The sequence below is a fragment of the Camellia sinensis genome, chromosome 8 (genome assembly GCF_055761805.1).
Source record: "Camellia sinensis isolate YWXY chromosome 8, ASM5576180v1, whole genome shotgun sequence".
In the NCBI taxonomy this organism is placed as follows: Eukaryota; Viridiplantae; Streptophyta; class Magnoliopsida; order Ericales; family Theaceae; genus Camellia; species Camellia sinensis.
The window spans coordinates 184,997,332-185,005,818 of record NC_138968.1 but is presented as its reverse complement, the minus strand read 5'-3'; the positions used below and the strand labels follow the sequence as shown (position 1 = coordinate 185,005,818).

The window sequence follows — 8,487 nt, the reverse complement described above, 5'->3', positions numbered from 1 at the left end:
TCTCGGCTGGCCACACATAGCCCTTTCTCTTTCTTTTTTTACTTTTTCTTCTTCTTCCTTATGCTTATAACCTAATTGACATTTATATTATATTATATTTTATAAATACCACATAAATACAACATAGATAAATATGATATATATTTTATCAATATATAAAACACTTTTTTTTATATAGAAAATATAAATATATAAATATTCAGATTAATTATATATAGTTAACTATCACGTTAAATTAATTAAATAACACATTAAATTCTCATGTAACCATGCAATTATTAAAACCAAAAATAAAATAAATTATAATAAATAAACAATGATTTACGAAAAATTAGGGTCATTACAACTCTCCTCTACAATCAATGTGGGATAGAAAGTTTTATATCTTTCCCAACACCTCTTTCATGAGGCCAACTTAATGAGTCAATTTCTCATTCAAATCTTAATGATTTTTTGTTATTTTTTTTTTGTGGTGTAAAGATTTTAGTACAAAGACTTTAAACCCACTTTAATCCACCTCAATTGAGAATTGAAACCCACTTTAATATTGCATTAAAGTCACCAAAAAACCATTATTTTCAAACAGATATTTAGGTAAAAAAAATTTATCAAATCAATAATGTCTATTTTATTATTTTGAATATCATATAGACCGTTTCTCCCATGAAATCGCACCGAACCACACCAATTGAAATAGTTCGGTTTGGTACGTTTGGATTGGTTTAATATCTTTCAAATTTAAGCCATTTTTTAGTATAGTCACTTGTCAACTATTTCAAACATATCCTATCAATCCATTTAATAAATATTTTACAATTTTTAGATTAACAAAAATACAATCAAAAACTAATAATAAACATTAAGACTTCAGCAATAGTGCGTTAGAGTTAGTATTATATATAATAAGGGCACACTAACTTAGGTTATTGGATGATCGGGTAAATTAATTGATATTAATAATTTATTATAATTATTAATATTATTATATTATTTTATATATGTATATTATAAATACAATATATGTTAAAACGGTCGGTTTCAGTTGGTTCAGTGCATAAGGTGCTAAAACTAATACTGAACTGAAAATTTAAAAAAAAAAAAAATCAAACATAAAAACAACACAGACCAATTCTTTCCTTGTTAAAAAACAAACAAAATATGGACTGTTTGGCTCGGTTTAATCAATTTGGTCAGTTTTTTCAATTTGATGTCCACATTTGTTTTTTAGTTTAGTAGAAATTGGAGCGTAAATTTCACGTGCACGAACTCGGATTCTTCCTTAATGTTTCGCCTCCAAATACATGGGATTGCAGTATAAATAACAAAGCACTAGAGCTCTTCAGTCCATATCAGCCACAACCAAGAGGAGAAAGAAAAAAGAAAAAAAAAAGGGGCCACAAGAGTGTTCTTGTTCACTTCCATTTTCTCGTCACAACCAAAAACAAAAACAAGAACATGGAATTATCTATTCATGCTTTACCTATTCCTGATTCAACCAAAAATATGGTACCGGAGGTCACTCGACGCTCTGCCAATTATCATCCTAGCATTTGGGGAGATCATTTCCTCGTATACGCCTCTCATGCCACGGTAAAATTGGATTTGCTAGCATTGCACATATTTAATATCCGTGTGCATGGTTTTAAATAATAATATTAGAACAGGTATTAATAAGGATACGGTTATATATCAATCGATATCAAATAGTATCGACCAATATATCTATAAATATTGGTACCAAAAGTCTAAAATCTTATTACATATCAACTGATATTTAAAATCTGACAACATGGACACGAAAGAAACTACATGGATTTTTGTTGAACAACCATGTTTATTATCATGAAATTTTGTTGGACACATGCACTTATATATATATATATATATATATATATGTTTTCATGTTGCAGGAAGTAGATGTTAACATGAAGCAACAACTCTGTTTTCATATATCTCCGTTTCATATAAAAACACTTGATAATAACTAATTTGGTTATTATTTTTCAAATTCACAATATTCCATTTGAAAAATAACATTAATTATGAATAGTGAAGTTTGATTTCATTTACGAAAATAGCATTATCAAATTATTCTTGCTTTATTTTATGTATAAATTTTGAGTAAGAATATAATTTTCTTTGTATATATCATATATTCTCATTGTCTATGCAGGAAGTGGATGTTAAAATGGGCCAACAACTTCAGCAGCAGAAAGAGGAAGTGAGAAAGATGCTAGTGGCAGCTAATGATCAGCTTTCACAGAAACTGAACTTCATCGATGCAATCCAACGCCTAGGGGTGTCTTACCATTTTGAAAGTGAGATTGAGACAGCTTTACAACACATATATGAAACCGATTATGATCACCATGATGACAAAGCCAAGGATGATCTTTATACTATTGCTCTCTTGTTTCGGTTGCTTAGACAACAAGGATATCCCATCTCTTGTGGCAAGTCTCATTTGCCATGCATTTGATGTTTTGGCATCTGATGGTATCTGAACAAGGCTAAAACAGTCAAACACAGCCATACGAGTCCATATGTTAGTTTGGCCACACTAATATATCATGTGTTGGATGGGTTACGCAGATGTGTTCAACAAATTCAAGGACGACAATGGCAAAATTCGCGAATCCTTAATTGGCGATGTGAGAGGAATGTTAAGCTTGTATGAGGCTGCACATCTTAGGGTGCGAGGAGAAGATATACTGGATGAAGCACTGTCTTTTACCATCACTCACCTTGAGTCTGCGGTATCCAACTTGAGCAATCTTGTTCAAGAACAAGTAATTCATGCTCTAAATCAGCCCATACACAAGGGCTTGACAAGGCTAGAGGCAACCCATTACTTCTTCTTCTATGAGCAAGATGATTCTCACAATAAAGTTCTACTGAATTTTGCAAAATTAGATTTCATCCTATTGCAAAAAATGCACCAATGGGAGCTAAGTGAAATCACAAGGTGACTTGCATAAATTTATGCCCAGAAAAAAAAAATGGAAATTCCCAGAATTTAAATGTATAGTATAAATTTAAATTGTGCACTTTTTTGATCCATACATTTCAAATTCTAAGCATTTTTTTTGAATATTTTTTATGGATCCGTAAGGTTGTAAATCAAGTCACACTTTTCCAGTCATGTTGAAGTGGTTTAAAAATTGACTAACATAGATCTTATTACATATTTCAGGTGGTGGAAAGAATTGGACTTTGCAAAGAAAATGCCTTTTGCAAGAGACAGAATGGTGGAGTGCTATTTTTGGATATTGGGAGTTTATTTTGAGCCCCAATACCTACTTGCTAGAAGGATGCTAACCAAAGTGACTGCCTTGACTTCCATTATTGATGACATCTATGATGTCTATGGTGCTTTAGAAGAACTTGTGCTATTCACTGATGCAATTGAGAGGTTCAAACCGATTCATTCCCTTACGCTTTATTTGGTTGAGAGATTTGGAAAATGATTTGGAAATGGAAAGGAAAAAAGTGTGTGAAATTAGATGAAATACAAATATATTTTATTCACATTTCACCTTATTTTCCTTTTCCCTTTCCAAATCCCTTCTGAAATCCCCAACCAAACACAACGTTAATGAACTTTGCATTTGATCTCATAGAAGTATCAAAATCTCTTCAATTGTTCATTATCTATCTGTATTTCAGGTGGGAAATCAGTGCCATAGATCAACTTCCAGAATACATGAAACCATGTTATCAGGACTTAGAATTAATTTTAACAAAAGCGTGGTCTGTGGGGTGGGGATTCCAGATGAGCTGGGCCAGGATTTTGCAAGAAGGTTGAATTGTAAATTTCAAAAATTGCCCATAAAATACTTGGGGTTGCCATTAGGGGCCAGCCCAAGTAGTAGCAGAACTTGGCTGCCAGTGATTGAGAAATGTAAGCAAAGACTTGCTTCTTGGAAGAGAAGATATCTATCCTTCGCCGGTCGGCTGACCTTGATTAAGTCTGTCCTTGCTAGCCTACCTATTTTTTATCTCTCAATATTTAAGATGCCCGAGATGGTAGCAAAAAAGATGGAAAGTATTCAATCTGCTTTTCTTTGGGGTGGCTCAGATTTGAGGAGGAAAGTGCACTTGGTGAAATGGGAGGATGTTTCTAAAAGTAAAAACTTAGGAGGGTTGGGTGTTAAGAGAATTAGAATCATGAATGTTTGCCTTTTACTGAAGTGGTGGTGGAGGTTTGGTGCTGAAGAGAACTCTCTTTGGAAGGATGTTATATGTCGAAAGTACAGGGAGTCAGGTTGGGCATGGTATCCCTCCACCGAGAGGACTAGTAGGTTGTCTAAAACTTGGGCTGATATTATTTACACTGTGGCTTCTAGGGCAGATCTGATGCAATTTTTTAGGAGTAATGCTGTGGTCAAGCTTGGGGATGGTAGAAGAATTAGATTTTGGTCTGATTGCTGGATAGAGGGTGTATGTCTTAGAGATGAGTTTCCTAGACTATATTCTCTATCAGTTGATAAAGAAGAGTCTGTTTTCATGTTTCACAGCAATAAAGATGTATATGGGAATTGGGTGTTTAATTTTAGGAGGTCTCTTTTTGCTTGGGAGGAAGCAGAATTGAGTAGATTACTAGTACTTCTGAGTAGGCCTCCTTTGCTTAGAGCTAATGTGGCAGATTGTTTGACTTGGAATGCAAATACAGCTGGTTGTTTTAGTGTCTCATCTGTTTATCAGTGGTTTGAATTGGGATTTGGGGCTAATAGTTTGATCTATACAGTTTTGTGGAAAGCTCCAGCTCCACCAAGAGCACAATTCTTTGGTTGGTTGGTGTGGAAGGGTAGAATCAAGTCTGCTAGTTATTTACGCAGACTTGGTATCCTAAATGCCAATGTTGATGTTTGTTGTGTGTTTTGCAAAGTAGAGGAGGAAACTATTAACCATGTGTTACTTCACTGCCCTCGTGTGTGGCTGATCTGGTCTTATTTTGTCAGAAGGTGGGGGTGGCAATGGGCTTCACCAGGTTCTGTTCAAAGTGTGATTCAGTGGTGGTCGGGTTGTAGCATGAGGAAATTGGAAAAGAAGCTGTGGAGTGTAATTCCATATGCTATTTTCTGGTCCATATGGAAACAGAGGAATGACTCGGTGTTCAATGGGGTGGAGCCTAATTTTCTAGCTTTGTGTGAATCTATTGAGGTTCGAATTGCTTTGTGGATTAAGTCTTATGTCCCAGCTCTGAACTTCACTGTCAATGACCTAGTGCATAATTTGCAACAGATCAGAAGATGCTTGGCTTAGGAGTTTCTGCAGCATATTGAATGGGTTTTTGTGACTTTCTACAGCTCTGGTGGGGTAAAGCAGAGGAGGACAGGAAAGCTGTTGACTGTGGTGGTTGATCTGTGTGGGAGAAAGAATAGTTTGTTATGCTCTGAATGCAGTATGGCTGGCGTGCAGTTGGAGTTTTTGCTTCTGATGGTTAACACATATTAGGTAGTTTGAATTGGTGGTAGACAATGGTGTTGTGGACAGGAAAGCTGTTGACTGTGGTGTTGTGGACAGGAAAGCTGTTGACTGTGCACTGGTTTGCTGTGGACAGGAAAGGTGCTCTCCCCATCCTCTTCTGCCAGCTGCTGAAGTTAATTGATTCAGCTGGGGGCCAATCCATCTGAGGGTTGTGCTGTGTGGAGTAACTAGGCTTAGCAATTTTGGAAGTTGATGATTTTTGGTCTGCTATAGTGGGAAGGCTGAAGGCAAAGGGTTAATGGGTTGTGTTGTTTGGGAAGTCTATCTCTGTTATGGGGCTCCAGGTTGACTCTTGCTGGAATTTTGCAGTTTAATTCAATATTGGTCTGCTGTTGGTAGATGGGGGTAGGTGCATGCTGGTTATGAGATTTGGTACACATAGTGGGTCTGATGCTGTTATATACTCCAAGGAGAATATCATGTTTTGGTTGTTACCCCATCACATATTATTAGAGATGAGTGGGTTTGGTTTGCTATGTTTGAGCTGTGGGAATTCATTTTTGGTGATTGTAGTGCCTAAGCTTTCTGTTTTTTCTGGTTTTTTCTTTGTTGTGTTTGCTCGTTGGTTTCTCACCAACTTGGAGGTTGGTGCTTGTTTTAGCTCCAAGTTCCACTTTATTGATGTAATTTTCCTTTCCATCAATAAAGTTTTCTTTTTGCCGATCAAAAAAAAAATGTTATCAAGCACTTCTAGATGTTTACAACATGATTGATGAAGAGATGGCCAGGAAAGAAACTTCATATCGCGTCCACTACGCAAAATCTGCAGTAAGCCTCGTACTGATTGGTTACAAACAAACAATTTGTGATTAGCAATAAGATTATATGTGAAATTTGATCAAAAAGCAATAATAGTGATCGATTTTGTTCATATCTCAGATGAAAATTTTAGTTAGAGCATACTTTGAAGAAGCCAAATGGTTTCACCAAGGCTATGTTCCAAGTATCGAAGAGTATATGCGAGTTGCTCTAGTAACTTCTTGTTACACAATGTTAACAACCACTTCCTTGATGGGCATGGGAGAGGTGGTGTCCAAAGAGGCCTTTGATTGGGTGTCAAGTGGTCCTTTAATTGTTCAAGCTTCATCGGTAGTTTGCAGACTCATGGATGACATAGTTAGCCGCAAGGTAATAAGATAAATCAGAAGTCTTGCAAAATTGTGTATTATGTTGTAATCCCGATGATCACGCGGTATTGTTAATGTTGTTAATGTGGTGAGCTTAGTTCATCTTTACTGAATTATAAATAAATAAATTAATTAATTAAAAAATATTAGACTTTTAAATTTAGCTTGACGAGATGAATCGAAAATTTTAATTTTTTTTATAAAAAATTTCAAAATAAGTCCAAAAAAAGCCAAAAATAGTGGGCTTTTTAATTATTTTGGCTTTTTAATTATCATATTCTCTAACCTTCGTGTAACACTTATTGTAGTTTGAGCAAAAGAGAGGTCACGTAGCTTCGGCAGTGGAATGTTACATGAAACAGCATGATGCATCGGAGGAAGAAGTGCTCATTGAATTTCACAAACAAGTTACAAATGCATGGAAAGATATAAATGCAGAGTGCCTCCATCCAATCGAGGTCCCAATGCCTTTGTTATTATGAGTAGTCAATCTTGCACGAGTGATAGATGTTTTATACAAGGATGAAGATAGTTACACTCATTCCGGAACTAGGCTTAAAGGTTTTGTAACCTCAGTACTCATCGATCCCGTGCCAATATCATAATAAAAAAGCAAAGCAAAACAAATCACAATCTAGATACAAAATATATCTAGACCAATAAGATTTTTTAAAGGGGAAACTACATGTAGGTAGGAAAAAGAAAAAGAAATTATTAGCACATGGGGGTGGAAGTGTGCCTGTGGTGGGGTGTAAATGAAATATTTTGCACCCCTCATATGTTGATAATTATTTTTATTTTTTTTCACCTAAATGTAGTTTCTCCTTTTTTAAAAGTGGGTTTATTAATAAATTTTATAAAATTTTATTTATTTAAGTGTATTGCGTGTGCTTCTATATTTAATTTTTATATTTGTAACAGAACTAATACAAATAATTCTCTGCTTCACGAGGTCGGGATTAATAGATTTCCTGGAAACATTGTAATATGAAATGAAATCATTCAATGCATTTCAAGTGGAGAATTATTTTGTTCTTAATTTTCTGTTTTTGTTTTTTTGTGATGTGTATTATGAAATTTATGAATGACAAAATAAGGTATGCATAAAGTTATGTAATTTTGTAGTGAAAATTATAATTTTTGTAATAAAAAATTATATATATTACTTTATAACAAAAATTATGAATTTTTGTGATGTTATATATACTTAGCGTTCTTGTTAACTTGGTGGCCATAACAGTCTATCGAGAGCAGACCAAAGACATTGGCGGAGCTAATAACGTGGTTGATGGAACAATAATTGAGGGGACCAAAAATATTTACGAATGATTTGAGATATTCTAAATAGGCCAAGTCTGACATCTACTAAATAATACAAAAAGTCAAAAAGTTACTATCTTATTTAAGTCACATCATCTTATTTAAATCATATCAGCTCTCTAACTCATCACATCAAACCCAACCCAAATCCAACCCATATAAGCCAATAAGTCAAAAAGTGCACTTTTTTAGAACATCCTAAACCAACCCTAAGTATACTGTTTGACTTTTTATATATAAAAAAATTTTTTTGGAAAAGTAAAGAAAGTATGTAAAAAAGTAGAAAGGAAATATTGATAAATGTTGATTGATGTAACCTAAATAAATATATGCATATAAAAAAAATATTTTTTTTAACACGTAGGATATAAATGTACAACTGTATTGTCTCTTCATTCCATATCCCACAAACAGAAAATATGACATATTCGCACTTTTAAAAAAATAAAAAATAAAACGTTTTTCATTGGTTTAACAGTCTATCGAGAGCAGACCAAAGACATTCGGGCAGAGCTAATAACGTGGTTGATGGCCGTAACAGTCTATCGAA

The 8,487-nt window shown here is 34.3% G+C and overlaps 1 pseudogene across 1 annotated transcript; it reads left to right on the top strand.

Moving 5' to 3' along the window:
* The first annotated feature begins 1,417 nt into the window (after window positions 1–1,417).
* LOC145797367 ((-)-germacrene D synthase-like) lies at window positions 1,418–7,698 on the top strand (annotated as a pseudogene). The gene is made up of 8 exons (XR_014338830.1): window positions 1,418–1,590; window positions 2,174–2,453; window positions 2,593–2,965; window positions 3,194–3,412; window positions 3,667–3,706; window positions 6,160–6,258; window positions 6,370–6,618; window positions 6,926–7,698. The product of XR_014338830.1 is annotated as a (-)-germacrene D synthase-like (transcript).
* The last annotated feature ends 789 nt before the right edge of the window (window positions 7,699–8,487 follow it).